Below are 21,838 nucleotides of genomic sequence, written 5' to 3'. Positions count from 1 at the left end.
GACTTGGAAATCTTAGCTCAAACGGCTGCAAAACCTGTTTTCTCAGCACAGGGACCTTGAGTTCTATAAGATAAAGCCATAAACATGTTTGTCTGAGTCTTCTATCAAAAGTTACAGCTATTTATATGAAGTTGTACAAAAACGCTTTCTTTTGCCAAGACAGTGCGTTTCTCACTGTTACATGCATTTGAATGGGGAACTTGACCGAAACAAAGTATAGGTTTTCATTATGTGTATAACTTGAAAATCGTAGCTCAAACAGCTGCAAAACCTGATTTCCCAGCACGGGGACCTTGAGTTCTATAAGATAAAGCCATAAACATGTTTGTCTGAGTCGTATATCAAAAGTTACAGCTATTTATATGAAGTTGTACAAAAACGCTTTCTTTTGCTAAGACAGTGCGTTTCTCACTGTTACATGCATTTGAATGGGGAACTCGACCGAAACAAAGTATAGGTTTTCATTATGTGTATAACTTGAAAATCTTAGCTCAAACAGCTGCAAAACCTGATTTCCCAGCACGGGGACCTTGAGTTCTATAAGATAAAGCCATAAACATGTTTGTCTGAGTCTTCTATCAAAAGTTACAGCTATTTATATGAAGTTGTACAAAAACGCTTTCTTTCGCCAAGACAGTGCGTTTCTCACTGTTACATGCATTTGAATGGGGAACTCGCCTGAAACAAAGTATAGGTTTTCATTATGTGTATAACTTGGAAATCTTAGCTCAAACAGCTGCAAAACCTTTTTTCTCAACACAGGGACCTTGAGTTATATAAGATAAAGCCATAAACATGTTTGTCTGAGTCTTTTATCAAAAGTTACAGTTATTTATATGAAGTTGTACAAAAACGCTTTATTTCGCCAAGACAGTGCGTTTCTCACTGTTACATGCATTTGAATGGGGAACTCGACCGAAACAAAGTATAGGTTTTCATTATGTGAATAATTTTAAAATCTTAGCTCAAACGGCTGCAAATCCTGTTTTCCCAGCACGGGGATATTGAGTTCTATAAGATAAAGCCATAAACATGTTTGTCTGAGTCTTATATCAAAAGTTACAGCTATTTATATGAAGTTGTACAAAAACGCTTTCTTTTGCCAAGAAAGTGCGTTTCTCACTGTTACATGCATTTGAATGGGGAACTCGCCCGAAACAAAGTATAGGTTTTCATTATGTGTATAACTTGGAAATCTTAGCTCAAACAGCTGCAAATCCTGTTTTCCCAGCACGGGGACCTTGAGTTCTATAAGATAAAGCCATAAACATGTTTGTCTGAGTCTTCTATCAAAAGTTACAGCTATTTATATGAAGTTGTACAAAAACGCTTTCTTTCGCCAAGACAGTGCGTTTCTCACAGATACATGCATTTGAATGGGGAACTCGCCCGAAACAAAGTATAGGTTTTCATTATGTGTATAACTTGGAAATCTTAGCTCAAACAGCTGCAAAACCTGATTTCCCAACACGGGGACCTTGGGTTCTATAAGATAAAGCCATAAACATGTTTGTCTGAGTCTTCTATCAAAAGTTACAGCTATTTATATGAAGTTGTACAAAAACGCTTTCTTTCGCCAAGACAGTGCGTTTCTCACTGTTACATGCATTTGAATGGGGAACTCGCCCGAAACAAAGTATAGGTTTTCATTATGTGTATAACTTGGAAATCTTAGCTCAAATGGCTGCAAAACCTGTTTTCTCAGCACAGGGACCTTGAGTTCTATAAGATAAAGCCATAAACATGTTTGTCTGAGTCTTCTATCTAAAGTTACAGCTATTTATATGAAGTTGTACAAAAACGCTTTCTTTCGCCAAGACAGTGCGTTTCTCACTGTTACATGCATTTGAATGGGGAACTCGCCTGAAACAAAGTATAGGTTTTCATTATGTGTATGACTTGGAAATCTTAGCTCAAATGGCTGCAAAACCTGTTTTCTCAGCACAGGGACCTTGAGTTCTATAAGATAAAGCCATAAACATGTTTGTCTGAGTCTTCTATCAAAAGTTACAGCTATTTATATGAAGTTGTACAAAAACGCTTTCTTTTGCCAAGACAGTGCGTTTCTCACTGTTACATGCATTTGAATGGGGAACTTGACCGAAACAAAGTATAGGTTTTCACTATGTGTATAACTTGAAAATCGTAGCTCAAACAGCTGCAAAATCTGATTTCCCAGCACGGGGACCTTGAGTTCTATAAGATAAAGCCATAAACATGTTTGTCTGAGTCGTATATCAAAAGTTACAGCTATTTATATGAAGTTGTACAAAAACGCTTTCTTTTGCTAAGACAGTGCGTTTCTCACTGTTACATGCATTTGAATGGGGAACTCGCCTGAAACAAAGTATAGGTTTTCATTATGTGTATAACTTGAAAATCTTAGCTCAAACAGCTGCAAAACCTGATTTCCCAGCACGGGGACCTTGAGTTCTATAAGATAAAGCCATAAACATGTTTGTCTGAGTCTTCTATCAAAAGTTACAGCTATTTATATGAAGTTGTACAAAAACGCTTTCTTTCGCCAAGACAGTGCGTTTCTCACTGTTACATGCATTTGAATGGGGAACTCGACCGAAACAAAGTATAGGTTTTCATTATGTGTATAACTTGAAAATCTTAGCTCAAACAGCTGCAAAACCTGTTTTCCCAGCACGGGGACCTTGAGTTCTATAAGATAAAGCCATAAACATGTTTGTCTGAGTCTTCTATCAAAAGTTACAGCTATTTATATGAAGTTGTACAAAAACGCTTTCTTTCGCCAAGACAGTGCGTTTCTCACTGTTACATGCATTTGAATGGGGAACTCGCCCGAAACAAAGTATAGGTTTTCATTATGTGTATAACTTGGAAATCTTAGCTCAAATGGCTGCAAAACCTGTTTTCTCAGCACAGGGACCTTGAGTTCTATAAGATAAAGCCATAAACATGTTTGTCTGAGTCTTCTATCTAAAGTTACAGCTATTTATATGAAGTTGTACAAAAACGCTTTCTTTCGCCAAGACAGTGCGTTTCTCACTGTTACATGCATTTGAATGGGGAACTCGCCCGAAACAAAGTATAGGTTTTCATTATGTGTATAACTTGGAAATCTTAGCTCAAATGGCTGCAAAACCTGTTTTCCCAGCACGGGGACCTTGAGTTCTATAAGATAAAGCCATAAACATGTTTGTCTGAGTCTTCTATCAAAAGTTACAGCTATTTATATGAAGTTGTACAAAAACGCTTTCTTTCGCCAAGACAGTGCGTTTCTCACTGTTACATGCATTTGAATGGGGAACTCGCCTGAAACAAAGTATAGGTTTTCATTATGTGTATAACTTGGAAATCTTAGCTCAAACAGCTGCAAAACCTTTTTTCTCAACACAGGGACCTTGAGTTATATAAGATAAAGCCATAAACATGTTTGTCTGAGTCTTTTATCAAAAGTTACAGTTATTTATATGAAGTTGTACAAAAACGCTTTATTTCGCCAAGACAGTGCGTTTCTCACTGTTACATGCATTTGAATGGGGAACTCGACCGAAACAAAGTATAGGTTTTCATTATGTGAATAATTTTAAAATCTTAGCTCAAACGGCTGCAAATCCTGTTTTCCCAGCACGGGGATATTGAGTTCTATAAGATAAAGCCATAAACATGTTTGTCTGAGTCTTATATCAAAAGTTACAGCTATTTATATGAAGTTGTACAAAAACGCTTTCTTTTGCCAAGACAGTGCGTTTCTCACTGTTACATGCATTTGAATGGGGAACTTGACCGAAACAAAGTATAGGTTTTCATTATGTGTATAACTTGAAAATTGTAGCTCAAACAGCTGCAAAACCTGATTTCCCAGCACGGGGACCTTGAGTTCTATAAGATAAAGCCATAAACATGTTTGTCTGAGTCGTATATCAAAAGTTACAGCTATTTATATGAAGTTGTACATAAACGCTTTCTTTCGCCAAGACAGTGCGTTTCTCACAGATACATGCATTTGAATGGGGAACTCGCCCGAAACAAAGTATAGGTTTTCATTATGTGTATAACTTGGAAATCTTAGCTCAAACAGCTGCAAAACCTGATTTCCCAGCACGGGGACCTTGGGTTCTATAAGATAAAGCCATAAACATGTTTGTCTGAGTCTTCTATCAAAAGTTACAGCTATTTATATGAAGTTGTACAAAAACGCTTTCTTTCGCCAAGACAGTGCGTTTCTCACTGTTACATGCATTTGAATGGGGAACTCGACCGAAACAAAGTATAGGTTTTCATTATGTGTATAACTTGAAAATCTTAGCTCAAACAGCTGCAAAACCTGTTTTCCCAGCACGGGGACCTTGAGTTCTATAAGATAAAGCCATAAACATGTTTGTCTGAGTCTTATATCAAAAGTTACAGCTATTTATATGAAGTTGTACAAAAACGCTTTCTTTCGCCAAGACAGTGCGTTTCTCACTGTTACATGCATTTGAATGGGGAACTCGCCCGAAACAAAGTATAGGTTTTCATTATGTGTATAACTTGGAAATCTTAGCTCAAATGGCTGCAAAACCTGTTTTCTCAGCACAGGGACCTTGAGTTCTATAAGATAAAGCCATAAACATGTTTGTCTGAGTCTTCTATCTAAAGTTACAGCTATTTATATGAAGTTGTACAAAAACGCTTTCTTTCGCCAAGACAGTGCGTTTCTCACTGTTACATGCATTTGAATGGGGAACTCGCCTGAAACAAAGTATAGGTTTTCATTATGTGTATGACTTGGAAATCTTAGCTCAAACGGCTGCAAAACCTGTTTTCTCAGCACAGGGACCTTGAGTTCTATAAGATAAAGCCATAAACATGTTTGTCTGAGTCTTCTATCAAAAGTTACAGCTATTTATATGAAGTTGTACAAAAACGCTTTCTTTTGCCAAGACAGTGCGTTTCTCACTGTTACATGCATTTGAATGGGGAACTTGACCGAAACAAAGTATAGGTTTTCATTATGTGTATAACTTGAAAATCGTAGCTCAAACAGCTGCAAAACCTGATTTCCCAGCACGGGGACCTTGAGTTCTATAAGATAAAGCCATAAACATGTTTGTCTGAGTCGTATATCAAAAGTTACAGCTATTTATATGAAGTTGTACAAAAACGCTTTCTTTTGCTAAGACAGTGCGTTTCTCACTGTTACATGCATTTGAATGGGGAACTCGACCGAAACAAAGTATAGGTTTTCATTATGTGTATAACTTGAAAATCTTAGCTCAAACAGCTGCAAAACCTGATTTCCCAGCACGGGGACCTTGAGTTCTATAAGATAAAGCCATAAACATGTTTGTCTGAGTCTTCTATCAAAAGTTACAGCTATTTATATGAAGTTGTACAAAAACGCTTTCTTTCGCCAAGACAGTGCGTTTCTCACTGTTACATGCATTTGAATGGGGAACTCGACCGAAACAAAGTATAGGTTTTCATTATGTGTATAACTTGGAAATCTTAGCTCAAATGGCTGCAAAACCTGTTTTCTCAGCACAGGGACCTTGAGTTCTATAAGATAAAGCCATAAACATGTTTGTCTGAGTCTTCTATCTAAAGTTACAGCTATTTATATGAAGTTGTACAAAAACGCTTTCTTTCGCCAAGACAGTGCGTTTCTCACTGTTACATGCATTTGAATGGGGAACTCGCCTGAAACAAAGTATAGGTTTTCATTATGTGTATAACTTGGAAATCTTAGCTCAAACGGCTGCAAAACCTGTTTTCTCAGCACAGGGACCTTGAGTTCTATAAGAGAAAGCCATAAACATATTTGTCTGAGTCTTCTATCAAAAGTTACAGCTATTTATATGAAGTTGTACAAAAACGCTTTCTTTTGCCAAGACAGTGCGTTTCTCACTGTTACATGCATTTGAATGGGGAACTCGCCTGAAACAAAGTATAGGTTTTCATTATGTGTATAACTTGGAAATCTTAGCTCACACAGCTGCAAAATCTGTTTGCCCAGCACGGGGATATTGAATTATATAAGATAAAACCATAAATACGTAAATCTGAGCCTTCTATCAAAAGTTACAGCTGTCTTCATGAAGCTGTACAAAAACACTTTATTTCGCCGAGACAGTGCGTTTCTGACTATTACATGCATTTGAATGCAGTTCTCGCACGAAACAAAATATAGGTTTTCATTATGTGAATAACCCGAAAATCTTAGCTCAAACCTGTTTGCTCAACACGGGGATACTGAATATTATAAGATAAAGCCATAACTACGTAAATCTGAATCTTCTATCAAAAGTTACAGCTAACTTCATGAAGTTGTACAAAAAGGCTTTATTTTGCAAAGATAGTGCGTTTCTGACTATTACATGCGAGACATGTGTCTCTTTACTGTGTTTAAGACACTTTACAGGTCCCTCCCCTAATGAAGAGTAGTGAGCAGCTGATTGGACCATGGAACAGGTGACCACGTTCCAAAAGCCGCTCTGACAGCTCCAGAGGGGAGAGAGAGAGAGAGTGTGTGCAACAAGCGAGTAGCCTGACAGCCTTCGCGGTTCTTACCATGGTTTTCCCAGCCTGTGCTTATCTTGTGTATTTGTGTGAGGGTGAATTGTAAAAGCCGCTCCTAGTGCATTAGCTGAGAGCTTAGGCACTCGTGGGCTGAAGCGGAAGGGGTGAGCTGCCTTTTCTTTTGGAATCGTTTTCTCCTGTTTTCTTGGTCAGGGAGCGAGGGATAGTTAGTCTTTTCTGGTCGGTCTTAGTTGGTTTTGTTTATTATTTTGGCCTGGGCTCACCCTGGAGCTATGCTTCTTGTCCTTAAATAAAATCACCTTTTTTTACTCACAACTGGTTTGGATGTTTGGCTTGGGAACCAGGGCGGGGATTTGTCTCTCTCTCCTCCAACCTTATGTGCGTCCCTACACGCCTAGATTAGGGGCGTAACATAAATGGAGTTCAAACACGAAACAAAGTATAGCTTTTTATTTTGTGAATAACTTAAAAATCTTAGCTCACATAGCTTTAAAACTGTTTGCTCAACGGGGATATTGAATTCTATAAGATAAAGCCATAAATACGTATATCTGAGTTTCCTATCAAAAGTTACAGCTGTCTTCATGAAGTTGTAAACCCTTTATTTCGCCGAGACAGTGCGTTTCTGACTTTTACATGCATTTGAATGGAGTTCTCGCACGAAACAAAGTATAGGCTTTCATTTTTTCAATAACTGGAAGCTCTTGGCTCAAACAGCTGCAAAACCTGTTTCCCCAGCACGGAGATGCTGAATTGTATAAGGCAAAGCCATATTGATGTGTGTCTGAGCCTTCTATCAAAAGTTACAGGTAACTTCATGAAGCTGTACAAAAAAACTTTATTTCGCCGAGACCGTGCGTTTCTGACTATTACATGCATTTGAATGGAGTTCTCGCACGAAACAAAGTATAGGTTTTCATCTTGTGAATAACTTGAAAATCTTAGCTCACATAGCTTTAAAACTGTTTGCTCAACACGGGGATATTGAATTCGATAAGATAAAGCCATAAATACGCATATCTGAGTCTCCTATCAAAAGTTAGAGCTGTCTTCATGAAGTTGTAAACGCTTTATTTCGCCAAGACAGTGCGTTTCTGACTATTACATGCATTTGAATGGAGTTGTCGCACGAAACAAAGCATAGGTATTCATTTTGTGAATAACTTGAAAATCTTAGATCAAACAGCTGCAAAACCTGTTTGCTCAACACGGGGATATCGAACTTTATAAGACAAAGCCATAAATATGTTTATATGCGTCTTCTATCAAAAGTTACAGCTGTCTTGAATGAAAGCATTATAGCAGCTTACCTCGATCATGTGGTAGAACAGACACATGGGCCACCTACGTGTCCTTCTATGGCAGGAGTAGTTGCCACAAACCTGCAAAACAAAAAGAAATGATCAGGTGACATGAACAGATTTATACAGCCATAAGCAAGAGATTCTTCCTGCCTGTGGGCGTCAAACTGGACCCCCCCCCCCCCCCCCTCCTTACTGTAACTATCAAAACTATCATAGTCTAAAACTATCATCTCATATCAAAACTATTATAATCACATTATGACTTTATCAGTTATAACAATGAGAAACGGTAAACAATTTGGCAAATAATACTTATAATTTAAAAATAAATAAAATAATAATAAATAATAATGAAAAATAATAATAAAATGAAAATAAATACTTATAATTGTGCTTACCTGGTCCAAATGATCCACAGTCCCTTTGCATTTGTTATAATCCAGGATGATGTGGGGCTTTCTCTTCCCAGAGTCCTGGACTTGTAGCTCACGGTGCCTGGTGCTCAGTAAGACAACCTTTTTTCTTTGCTTGGGGATGTAGGAAACCACAGCCTTGCCCCCCCCCCCCTGTAGCGACCTGGACGGGAGAGACGATCATCGAATCTTACTGCCCGATTAATTTGCTCAAATCTTTTTTTTTTGTTTTTGACATGGTAGCATGAAACAGAAGAGCCCTGTCTCCCCATTTCACAGGCTTGTTGTCGTTTCATGTTGAGACCTGTACAGGCCAGCCAGCATCACAAGCCCCATGTAAGCCTGCAACTCCTCATCTATGTCCTTCCAGTCTTTTACTGACCTGTTGCCCCTGCAGGTTGGTGAAATGCAGGATTAGCTGCATAATGTCCTCTGCAAAAAAAAAGATGGAAAGTGCTCACAGGGCTGCTGATCCTATACGATTTGCATAATGGGTTGGTCCTGGGGTTAAAATGGGGGGAGGAAAAAATGGCAGGACCTCTTCGTGTGTGGGTTGCCACATGATTTCTCCATTTTTAGATCTCCACTGGCCATCCTCCAGTCTTGTCTCTTCCTCCTGCTCTTCTTCCTCCTTCTCCTTCTCCTCCTCCACACATGAGCTGCAAAGCTCCTTGGTGCCTGGCAAAAATTCTTCTTCGCTGTCAGAAGTATCTCCACTGCTTGTGGAGAGTGCAAAACTGCAGCAACAGCCTCCTCTAAACTGAGTGCACGCTTCATTGTGTCTGTGCAGAAATGACCACTCAGACCAGGCTGCAAAGTATTCTCATAGACTTCAAAGGTGCACCTGAATAAACATGCTATACCATACATCCAATAAGAGAGAGGAGGCACACTCTTGATCAAGAAAAAACATAAGCGCAGGCCTTTGATCTCTCCCCCCCCCCCCCCCCCCTCTCTTTCTCTCTCTCTCTCTCTCTCTCTCTCTCTCTCTCTCTCTCTCTCTCACACACACACACACACACACACACACATGCACATACATACATACACAATACCATTTTATGGTGGTTAGCTGTTTTATTGTCATGCATTTTACAAGGTAAGATAACCATGTCCTGCATTCAAAACCACTGAAAATGTCTATGGTGGTGCTGTGCCTAATATTGTGCTGGTGTATGCTGGGTAATCGCACAGCTAGCGACTGGGTGACTTTATTCACCCGCTTCGGCTGTTATCAGTCCATATCCCCTAGATATGGACCATCTCCTGCTAGATTGTTCAGAAGGTTGTTATCATCCATCCAGATGGAGGATCACTAACAGGAGCGTGGGAAGACTCCAGAATCCACTCTGGCTGCAATGTGTGTACAGGTAAGACCGTTTAAACGGACAGCATTTATAGAATGACTATTAAAAGTCAGACCAGCGAGTGTCAATAATGTTAATGTGGTTATGTTAGTAATACACCGAGTGCTAATATAACAGCTTTAAGATGCATTTGTAGATGTTATTACGTGTTTTACCGTCTTTATGGTGCTAGCTTAAAGTTACGGTGTAAACGTTAGCTTATATTGGAGTAAAGCTGTTACTGTTTAAACGATGTTAGCACAGAAATATTAGCTTCTGTCATGACTGACGAAGTTACTAGTTAATAAAGTTTCCAGTAAAGTGTTTAATCGCAGCCACAGACTGACAGCAAATATCTCGATTAGCTTCAGTGATCTGTAATAAATATGTGCAAGTTTCAGTGCTTCGTTTAAACTGTATGATACTTATACTGACCCAGGGTCAGTGTAAAATACAATCCTAGCTGTGTGAACAAAGCCTGGCTCCTTTAATCCTGCATGAAAAACCTCAGGATGCAGGCTATTATTACTCTTTCCTGCTGGCACACCTGTCGCACCTGAGAGTCAGCTAGAAACTTACAGTGACGTGGACATCATGCAAAGACTGCCAGACTCTGTAATACTGCAAATGATCAGTGACTCAAGTTAACACTAAACTTTAAACGGTACCTCTGTGTCTCTGTGTGCTGAACATTTAGGATTGAGTCAGGCTGCATCTGTGTTAGTCCTCTGACAGACTGGTGACCTGTCCAGGTGTGCTCTACCTATGACTACTGGGACAGGCTCTAGCTCCTGTAATAGAAATTTTATGTTATTCTCATTTAAAGCATTTAAGTGCTTATGCATATGCTTAGTTGTGACACTGTTATAGACTGTTCAATGAAAGTTTCTAAAACTAGATGAACTTACTTCAGCAGTTTGAGAAAACAACTCCCTTTACAGGTGCTGATAACGTCAAGGGCACAAAACAGCATAACCATTGATCCGTTAGGTTTCATAGCGAGACACGTGAAGTGGCAGAGCTGACATGACTGAACTGTGATGTTTGATGTGTGTTTGCTCTCCTGTGCACAGTAATAAATAGCATGATCACAGCTCTTTCTGTGTTGCAGACTTTATTTAAAAAATTCCATGACATCTACTATAACTGAACCAACCTGGTGCTCTTCATTTATGGAGGCTGTTGAGTCTGAATGTTGGATGTTGTGTATCTCGTGTTCTCTGGGCTTTGTTGTCCTCAGTCTTTTTGCAGGATCAGAAAACAAAACCGGGAGGCGCGTAAATGTTTCTTCTCCATGATGTTTCTTCAAATGTTTCTTCTGGATGATGATATGACCGTGACACGGGATGCCACCTTTGGTCTTGTGACGAAGCAAAGCTCAGGAAGAAGTGTGATTAAATGGTACCCACATGTTGAGAAGGATGTACAGGGCACCTGCAGCCAAATCCAAGCTTCAGCTTAGTTGTAGTTGCAGAATGCTATAGGACTGAGACATCTAAGGCATCAAATGTTTGATTAAATGGATGAAAAAGAGAAGTTTTTTCCCTATAATTATCACTTCTTAAAATCTGTAGCAACTTCAAGTCTGTCAGCATGCTGAGCATGCTCAGAATGTGACAATATATTTTTGTTCAATATTTAATTTCTTTCAGTTGCAATTGTTAAATGAAAAAATATATATTCTTATAATTTAGCAAACGAATTTATCAAAAAAAAAAATACATATATCTGTATTAGTTTTAGTAAATTAATTTGACACCTGTATTGAAAATACCATATTGTATTCATACAGAATCAGTATGGTATCATTGTTTGTCTGTTCACTGATTGTTGAAGCTAAGAGCTACTTTGATCTGTTTAGATCTAAAGTATCCAAAGTTGAGTTCTAATGTTTCTTCACCCCTGTGTGTGTGATATGTGATTTCCTACATGCTGGCAGAGCAGAGCAGCAGTTTGTGCTCACAGATGGTGACAGTGTGGAGAGACGGTGGTATTTCCTCAGAAGAACCAGCAGAGTCACAAAGGACACCAGTCCATCTCACCACCTTGACTTGCTGACTGATGTTCGTCTGCACTGCACAGAGGAAATCAACTGACCGAGGTTTGTCCAGTGACATGTTATGAAATGTATATTTGTTTTATGCTTACAGATATGTTTTTCTTGACAGAGGCTCTGCAGAGGTTAGACAAAGCAGAGAAAACATGTGCTTTACATTTTACTGTGATTTATTGAGATATTTGTTGCCTGATGTTCAGCAGGAATGGAGAAATAGAATCAAAGGGAGATGTTTTTCCTGTTTTTGTAATGATGTAAGTAAATCTTCAATATTATTTATTTGCTTGGTTATATTAGGAGCGTTTCTGAGTGAGGGGGAGAGGAGTCATCATCCAGGTAAAGTGACGTGGATCAGTGGATACACTTGTCTCCCCTTTAAAGGAGACGATCCAAGTCATCCTTAAATGTTAGTGCTTTCAAATACACAAACATTTTTAAAGGACAAAAATGAACATCCAACTTTGACTGTAATACAAAATAAATCTTTGCATGTGTGTTTTCAAACTCTCAGATGGGCAGTATATCAGTCTTGGACTGTCTAACCTGCCGGAGCAGCACTGAATGACCACCGCACGAGCATGTTCCTGCAACATTCAGCATCTGATCCTTCATCTGTGTGCTTCTGCTTTTGGTAAGTAGAGTTACCCAACTCCAGTAACTCTAAACACATGCCATCCATTTCTAACGGCCTGGTTACTTCCTGTCAGTTACTTTAGAAACCATGTGGTCACCTGACCTAACACTGTTTCTTCTTCTTCCCCTTAATGTTGAAGTGTCAAATGTCAAACAGCTGGAGAGGAAACTACACCAGTGTACTGGGATGTTTCAGCAACACGTGCCAGATGCTGTTCCTTCATGGTGACATCACCAGAGACAGTCCCGCCCACCTCAGGACCCATTGATTATGATGATCTGATCCATCAAACCCCCAGCAGGTGAACTTTATTCATGACATAACACCGCAACAATGTAAAAAATTAAACAGCAACAGTCTAAATGTAAAGTGCATTCTAAAGTCCTCTTCAATAAATTGTATGCAAAGAGTCATTCAGGTCACTACAGAACCCAGAGTCTTCATCATTAAATCTCTGGTTGCTTCATTTTTTCTATCCTATATCAGATATTTTAAAGGTTAGCTTAGGTAAAGTTCCATTCTCATGGTGAGGCAAAGTGCTTTATGTGTGTGTGTGCGTGTGTCATGAACGGCTATAAAAGGCCTATAATTAAAGAACAAAGTGGGGTTTGAGTTCGAGTTGCGGCAGACTGTCACTACTTGTAAATGGAACGCAGCCTTCCTACGGCGGACAGCTAATAACAGGAATCGGACGCGGTCCAGCCAAGTCCACAGCAACCACCATAGCAACCGCCTAGCATGACCTTAAAAACATATTCTGTCTTCATAACTATCAAAATCGTGAAATGATTTGCAAAGTGTGAAAGTGTTACAGCTGCAGAGAGCTATGGCGGTATCTATGGAAGCTGTTTACATAGCTAATAATATACGATGTAACCATGGAGACAGTCAGTCACTTGAGCTAGCGGTGCATGTTTACTACAGTGAATAAGGTGATTGAGTGCACAGCGTCCACACTCTGCAGGGGATAAAGACATTACTTCAATATTATTTTATATTGATATCTATTAGCCTTCTGTTGACCATCACCTCAGGTTCACCATTATAGTTTCAGCATACAAATGCACACTGTCTAAACACATTCAAAAACTCATGTCTCAGAGATAAGCACAGCTGTTCATGTTTGTCATTAGAGTTTTATTTGTAAGAAAATTATGAACTTCATATTGTGCATTAAATAAAAGAACATTTCACAACTCTGAGTCAACAGAAACAGGTAACAGAAATGTCTCTAATGTGTACAGTGTAGTGTAAGCATTAAAAGATCATAAAGGAAAAACTAACATTTATGTGAAACTAATTGTAATAAAAAATGAGCAGGTGCTTTATAGATTTAAAAGAAAGAATCTGAAAACAACACTTTTTTGGTCTAAGTGATCAAAGTAGAAAACAGAACTGATGTTCAAGAACAAACCGTAGCTGCACTAATATTACACATCTCGATCGTTGTACTGAACAGACATGTTGCTTTTAAAACCACATGCAGTGTGTGACCATGACTGTTCACTGAGACCATGAACGCCACTTCGCTGAAGCATTCTTCTTCTTCTTCTTGCCATTAAATTGAAAGCAGAAGCAGCACGAGCTGATTTGATCTACTGAAAGGAAAAAGCAGAACATCTGAGTTGAAACCAGTCAGCTGAAATCATTAAGACAGGAACAAATTCAATGCAGTGTCTCAAGTGGCTTAGCCTGTTACAACTGTTGATACAAGCTAAATACGGTTAACACACAGTGTCAGGGAGCTCCAGTGTGGGAACTAGTGGCTTTAGGTTTGTAGTCATTTAACTTTCATCCATTCATTCATTTAATTCAGGAGGAAGAAATGCCAGGTTGGTGCAGGCTGGTTACATGCATTTGGTCCCATGCTGTCTTTAATTAAATGACTTGGTTCATTTTATGGCTGGGCTGTATGTGGGGTTATATCAGGTTATTTGGGCAGGAGTACCTGTCCTCTGTTAGACTTAGAAAGTTTCTCCATAAGTAGAGTTTCTAACTCTTCTAGCACATCTGTGGCTGACAGCTTTTTGGTGGCTCTTTTTACCCCACACTGGTTGTGAGTGTGTAAATAGCCCCACTAGTTATTTTGGGTTGCAGTTAACTAGGGAGGAAGGGGTGGGTATGCCATGATTAGGTGAATAACAATTATATGTGATACATAAATTTCACAATGCATGCATATATCTCTATCAATTAAACCTGGCCTGAGGGCTGCCATTTTTTACATTCAGTTATTTATCTTAGAAATGTTGGAACTAAATAATGAATGTGTTACAGTTAAAGTGAAACACTGGTCAGTGTAAATGGCTCATTGGGACACAGAAACCTTTAAATTAAACCTGATATCTAGTGTCAAACAATATCAAAGCTGTAAAAGATGTTTACATTCAGAATTTATAAAACTATGATTGTAAATAAATTCAAACAAGTGAGCTTTTCTCTTTGTGCTGAATATCAACACTGTGGTTTCTTAGACTGTAAGCTTTACTTTAGTGCAACCAGTTGCAGAAGCTGCCACTCCAAATGTCTTTTGATAACAAGAAAAAAATACCTTTTCAGTACACGGCCTGAAGTTCTTCTCCGACATCTTCTGCAATCGGCTTTGTCTGCTGGTTTGAAGACAATAAACCACAAAAAAGATGATTTAGTCACTTTGTCTGCGTCATGCAGCTCGAATGTGTCGTGTAACGATGTTGAATAGCCGTCGTTATCCCTCTGCTTTGAGCCTTTTATCAAAAGTTACAGCTAACTTCATGAAGTTGTACAAAAAGGCTTCATTTCGCCGAGACAGTGCGTTTCTGACTATTACATGCATTTGAATGGAGTTCTTGCACGAAACAAAGTATAAGTTTTCATTATGTGAATAACTTGTATTTTACACTGACCCTGGGTCAGTATCAACTTCATGAAGACAGCTGTAACTTTTGATAGAGGACTCACACACAAACATATTTATGGCTTTGCCTTATAGAATTCAGCATCTCCGTGCTGAGGAAATAGGTTTTGCAGCTGTTTGAGCTAAGATTTTCAAGTTATTCACAAATTGAAAACCTATACTTTGTGTCGGGCGAGAACTCCATTCAAATGCATGTAATAGCGAGAAACGCACTAACGTGGTGAAATAAAGCGTTTTTCCATAAACTTCATAAAGACAGCTGTAAATTTTGAGAGAAGACTCACACACACATTGGGGGGATATTGAAGTCTATAAGATAAAGCCATGAATATGTTTGTCTGAGTCTTCTATCAAAAGTTACAGCAAGCTCTATGAAGTTGATGAGAAACGCTTTACTTCGCCAAGACAGTGCGTTTCTCACTGTTACATGCATTTGAATTTAGTTCTTGCCCGACACAAAGTATAGGTTTTAATTTGTGAATAACTTGAAAATCTTAGCTCAAACAGCTGCAAAACCTATTTCCTGAGCACTGAGATGCTGAATTCTATAAGGCAAAGCCATAAATATGTGTGTGTGATTCTTCTATCAACAGTTACAGCTGTCTTCTTGAAGTTGATACTGACCCAGGGTCAGTGTAAAATACAATCCTAGCTGTGTGAACAAAGCTTGGCTCCTTTAATCCTGCATGACAAACCTCAGGATGCAGGTTATTATTACTCTTTCCTGCTGGCACACCTGAGAGTCAGCTAGAAACTTACAGTGACGTGGACATCATGCAAAGACTGCCAGACTCTGTAATACTGTGAATGATCAGTGACTCAAGTTAACACTAAACTTTAAACGGTACCTCTGTGTCTCTGTGTGCTGAACATTTAGGACTGAGTCTGCATTGACTTTATTTATTGAGATTTTAATGTGCTAAAAGCAGGTTGAAGACAGCTCAGAAACATTTGAAGATTAAAATTTAGCATTATGGCTGCTGGTGGTTTGTAAAGCCTATACTCAGCTGTAGTTTTTGTTACTAATTTATGTTTGTTGTTGTTTAACACAGATTTCAGAAGAGCAAATATGCTTAATAGTTTAACTAGATTTCATTTGTCAGTGTGGGACTGCTGAGTCACCTGAAGAACTCATTTCATTCATTCTCCACATGATGTTCATATACAGAAATGTTTCACAGGAACTGGTTCCTCCCAAACTGTGAACTAGTGTGTTTCCATAGATTATCTCTGTATGAATGTACTTTTAAATGAAGGCAAGTGTTTGTCCTTTTTTGTTCCTCAGTTACAGTACGTGATATCTTGATATCAGGCGGTCAACACTGGGGGAAGACAAGAAGCAGACGTACTTCCAAGAGGGAGCTGCAGTGAGGACACAGCCAGGTCACTGAGGTCAGAGGTCAGAATCTGAAACAGCTCAGGTTTATATTTTAGGGGTTATAAAAAATCAAAATGTATTTATGAAGAAACCTTTAAATAATAGTCATAATTATGATTATTATAAGAAATATCAAACATTTAAGTGGATTTTCTGTTACACATATTGTATTATCCCTGCAATAAACTGGCAGCCTGTCTTTGTCCTGTATCAGCTGGGATAGGCTTCATCCTCCCGCAACTCTGAATTGGATACATTGTATGTAATCTGATCATTTACAAACTCAAGGTATCTAATCAAAATGTAAGTAATAATTATAAAATGGGAAAGCAGAAATAAGTGTGACATAAATGTAAATGTGTTAGCTGACATAGAGGACAGCTACATGTAGTCTGAAAAACCTTTGTTGTCAAGTTTGCAGGTATATCAGCACGAGACATTCTTACATAGAAGAGTCTGTTAAAGTCTCTAACTCAGCGAAGCATTATTGGTCCCGTCTGTTTGGATAAATATAGTAAGTTGATGTTTGTCCATTTATTGACACATTTTCTTAAGTGCTTATCCAGTTCAGGATCACAGTGGAGCTGCAGCTGGATATGTTCATTAAATAAACCTTACAAAAGTTAACAATAAACCTGCATCCATGTACGTTGTTGTCCACAGGATAAGAAAATCAAACTGGAACACTGTGGAACATGTTAATAAATGTTTGTGTGTTTATGCCTGTGTCTTTCACAGGAGGCGCTGGAAGGTTTCCCTAATAGTTCCTGGTGAATCAAAGCAGAACCATAAAGGTTGCTGGATTGCATGATGGCCTTACCCCTGAGCAGTCATCCTGTTAAAGGAGGAACCAGTTAGAAGCTGTTTTCAAAGTAGCTGAGCAGATTTCATCTCAAGTAAGCGATTAACTGTTTGTTCATCTGTTCTGCCACTTAAAGAGCATTTAAGGACGTCTTTCGAGTGTCCAGCTGAATTAATTCTACTGGCTCTCATGGTCATTTGCTATTATAGACATATTTTTCATGTTCATCCAGCTATTTAGTAAATTCTATCTATTTAGTAATATCCGTCAGCTATAAAATGTAATATAGATATAAAAAATATCTAAATATCTCCTGCACTTTATATTTTAATGATGTAAGTCTGTTATCGTGTTACATTAGCATTCCTCACATATCAATGAGATGCTGTACAGTACAATCCTACTGACGCAGCAGAGGGATAACGACGGCTATTCAACATCGTTACACGACACATTCGAGCTGCATGACACAGACAAAGTGACTAAATCATCTTTTTTATGGTTTATTGTCTTCAAACCAGCAGACAAAGCCGATTGCAGAAGATTTCGGAGAAGAACTTCAGGCCGTGTACTGAAAAGGTATTTTTTTCTTGTTATCAAAAGACATTTGGAGTGGCAGCTTCTGCAACTGGTTGCACTAAAGTAAAGCTTACAGTCTAAGAAACCACAGTGTTGATATTCAGCACAAAGAGAAAAGCTCACTTGTTTGAATTTATTTACAATCATAGTTTTATAAATTCTGAATGTAAACATCTTTTACAGCTTTGATATTGTTTGACACTAGATATCAGGTTTAATTTAAAGGTTTCTGTGTCCCAATGAGCCATTTACACTGACCAGTGTTTCACTTTAACTGTAACACATTCATTATTTAGTTCCAACATTTCTAAGAGAAATAACTGAATGTAAAAAATGGCAGCCCTCAGGCCAGGTTTAATTGATAGAGATATATGCATGCATTGTGAAATTTATGTATCACATATAATTGTTATTCACCTAATCATGGCATACCCACCCCTTCCTCCCCTAGTTAACTGCAACCCAAAATAACTAGTGGGGCTATTTACACACTCACAACCAGTGTGGGGTAAAAAGAGCCACCAAAAAGCTGTCAGCCACAGATGTGCTAGAAGAGTTAGAAACTCTACTTATGGAGAAACTTTCTAAGTCTAACAGGGGACAGGTACTCCTGCCCAAATAACATGATATAACCCCACATACAGCCCAGCCATAAAATGAACCAAGTCATTTAATTAAAGACAGCATGGGACCAAATGCATGTAACCAGCCTGCACCAACCTGGCATTTCTTCCTCCTGAATTAAATGAATGAATGGATGAAAGTTAAATGACTACAAACCTAAAGCCACTAGTTCCCACACTGGAGCTCCCTGACACTGTGTGTTAACCGTATTTAGCTTGTATCAACAGTTGTAACAGGCTAAGCCACTTGAGACACTGCATTGAATTTGTTCCTGTCTTAATGATTTCAGCTGACTGGTTTCAACTCAGATGTTCTGCTTTTTCCTTTCAGTAGATCAAATCAGCTCGTGCTGCTTCTGCTTCCAATTTAATGGCAAGAAGAAGAAGAAGAATGCTTCAGCGAAGTGGCGTTCATGGTCTCAGTGAACAGTCATGGTCACACACTGCATGTGGTTTTAAAAGCAACATGTCTGTTCAGTACAACGATCGAGATGTGTAATATTAGTGCAGCTACGGTTTGTTCTTGAACATCAGTTCTGTTTTCTACTTTGATCACTTAGACCAAAAAAGTGTTGTTTTCAGATTCTTTCTTTTAAATCTATAAAGCACCTGCTCATTTTTTATTACAATTAGTTTCACATAAATGTTAGTTTTTCCTTTATGATCTTTTAATGCTTACACTACACTGTACACATTAGAGACATTTCTGTTACCTGTTTCTGTTGACTCAGAGTTGTGAAATGTTCTTTTATTTAATGCACAATATGAAGTTCATAATTTTCTTACAAATAAAACTCTAATGACAAACATGAACAGCTGTGCTTATCTCTGAGACATGAGTTTTTGAATGTGTTTAGACAGTGTGCATTTGTATGCTGAAACTATAATGGTGAACCTGAGGTGATGGTCAACAGAAGGCAAATATATATCAATATAAAACAATATTGAAGTAATGTCTTTACCCCCTGCAGAGTGTGGACGCTGTGCACTCAATCACCTTATTCACTGTAGAAAACGTGACTGACTGTCTCCATGGTTACATCGTATATTATTAGCTATGTAAACAGCTTCCATAGATACCGCCATAGCTCTCTGCAGCTGTAACACTTTCACACTTTGCAAATCATTTCACGATTTTGATAGTTATGAAGACAGAATATGTTTTTAAGGTCATGCTAGGCGGTTGCTATGGTGGTTGCTGTGGACTTGGCTGGACCGCATCCGATTCCTGTTATTAGCTGTCCGCCGTAGGAAGGCTGCGTTCCATTTACAAGTAGTGACAGTCTGCCGCAACTCGAACTCAAACCCCACTTTGTTCTTTAATTATAGGCCTTTTATAGCCGTTCATGACACGCGCACACACACACATAAAGCACTTTGCCTCACCATGAGAATGGAACTTTACCTAAGCTAACCTTTAAAATATCTGATATAGGATAGAAAAATGAAGCAACCAGAGATTTAATGATGAAGACTCTAAAACCCACGGTCTTGACAAAATAAAGCGTTTTTGTACAACTTTATATAAATAGCTGTAACTTTTAAAATTATTCACATAATGAAAACCTATACTTTGTTTCGGTCGAGTTTCCCATTCAAATGCATGTAACAGTGAGAAACGCATTGTCTTGGCGAAATAAAGCGTTTTTGAACAACTTCATATAAATCGCTGTAACTTTTGATAGAAGACTCAGACAAACATGTTTATGGCTTTATCTTATAGAACTCAATATCCCCGTGCTGGGCAAACAGGTTTTGCAGCCGTTTGAGCTAAGATTTTAAAATTATTCACATAATGAAAACCTATACTTTGTTTCAGGCGAGTTTCCCATTCAAATGCATGTAACAGTGAGAAACGCATTGTCTTGGCGAAATAAAGCGTTTTTGAACAACTTCATATAAATCGCTGTAACTTTTGATAGAAGACTCAGAAACACATGTTTATGGCTTTATCTTATAGAACTCAATATCCCCGTGCTGGGCAAACAGGTTTTGCAGCCGTTTGAGCTAAGATTTTAAAATTATTCACATAATGAAAACCTATACTTTGTTTCAGGCGAGTTTCCCATTCAAATGCATGTAACAGTGAGAAACGCATTGTCTTGGCGAAATAAAGCGTTTTTGAACAACTTCATATAAATCGCTGTAACTTTTGATAGAAGACTCAGAAACACATGTTTATGGCTTTATCTTATAGAACTCAATATCCCCGTGCTGGGCAAACAGGTTTTGCAGCCGTTTGAGCTAAGATTTTAAAATTATTCACATAATGAAAACCTATACTTTGTTTCAGGCGAGTTTCCCATTCAAATGCATGTAACAGTGAGAAACGCATTGTCTTGGCGAAATAAAGCGTTTTTGAACAACTTCATATAAATCGCTGTAACTTTTGATAGAAGACTCAGAAACACATGTTTATGGCTTTATCTTATAGAACTCAATATCCCCGTGCTGGGCAAACAGGTTTTGCAGCCGTTTGAGCTAAGATTTTAAAATTATTCACATAATGAAAACCTATACTTTGTTTCAGGCGAGTTTCCCATTCAAATGCATGTAACAGTGAGAAACGCATTGTCTTGGCGAAATAAAGCGTTTTCGTACAACTTCATATAAATCGCTGTAACTTTTGATAGAAGACTCAGAAACACATGTTTATGGCTTTATCTTATAGAACTCAATATCCCCGTGCTGGGCAAACAGGTTTTGCAGCCGTTTGAGCTAAGATTTTAAAATTATTCACATAATGAAAACCTATACTTTGTTTCAGGCGAGTTTCCCATTCAAATGCATGTAACAGTGAGAAACGCATTGTCTTGGCGAAATAAAGCGTTTTTGACCAACTTCATATAAATCGCTGTAACTTTTGATAGAAGACTCAGAAACACATGTTTATGGCTTTATCTTATAGAACTCAATATCCCCGTGCTGGGCAAACAGGTTTTGCAGCCGTTTGAGCTAAGATTTTAAAATTATTCACATAATGAAAACCTATACTTTGTTTCAGGCGAGTTTCCCATTCAAATGCATGTAACAGTGAGAAACGCATTGTCTTGGCGAAATAAAGCGTTTTTGAACAACTTCATATAAATCGCTGTAACTTTTGATAGAAGACTCAGAAACACATGTTTATGGCTTTATCTTATAGAACTCAATATCCCCGTGCTGGGCAAACAGGTTTTGCAGCCGTTTGAGCTAAGATTTTAAAATTATTCACATAATGAAAACCTATACTTTGTTTCAGGCGAGTTTCCCATTCAAATGCATGTAACAGTGAGAAACGCATTGTCTTGGCGAAATAAAGCGTTTTCGTAC

At 38.4% G+C, this 21,838-nt stretch overlaps 1 long non-coding RNA gene across 9 annotated transcripts; it reads left to right on the top strand.

Moving 5' to 3' along the window:
* Window positions 1–9,225: 9,225 nt before the first annotated feature.
* On the top strand, window positions 9,226–18,346 carry LOC146692668 (uncharacterized). 9 transcript variants are annotated; one of them, XR_014915259.1, is made up of 8 exons: window positions 9,226–9,311; window positions 9,407–11,659; window positions 11,912–12,020; window positions 12,126–12,245; window positions 12,388–12,549; window positions 16,430–16,543; window positions 17,261–17,418; window positions 17,846–18,346. It is a non-coding gene; the product is annotated as an uncharacterized LOC146692668 (long non-coding RNA). The 9 variants fall into 9 exon arrangements; XR_014915261.1 differs by having other exon boundaries at window positions 9,517–11,659; window positions 17,846–18,345; XR_014915263.1 differs by having other exon boundaries at window positions 9,229–10,959; window positions 11,503–11,659; window positions 17,846–18,301.
* The last annotated feature ends 3,492 nt before the right edge of the window (window positions 18,347–21,838 follow it).

The sequence above is a fragment of the Copadichromis virginalis genome, linkage group LG15, assembly GCF_057382275.1.
Source record: "Copadichromis virginalis isolate Kocher_CV1m ecotype Utaka linkage group LG15, C_Virginalis_male_GT1.1, whole genome shotgun sequence".
Taxonomy (NCBI): Eukaryota; Metazoa; Chordata; class Actinopteri; order Cichliformes; family Cichlidae; genus Copadichromis; species Copadichromis virginalis.
This window is presented reverse-complemented; position numbering and strand designations above follow the sequence as displayed.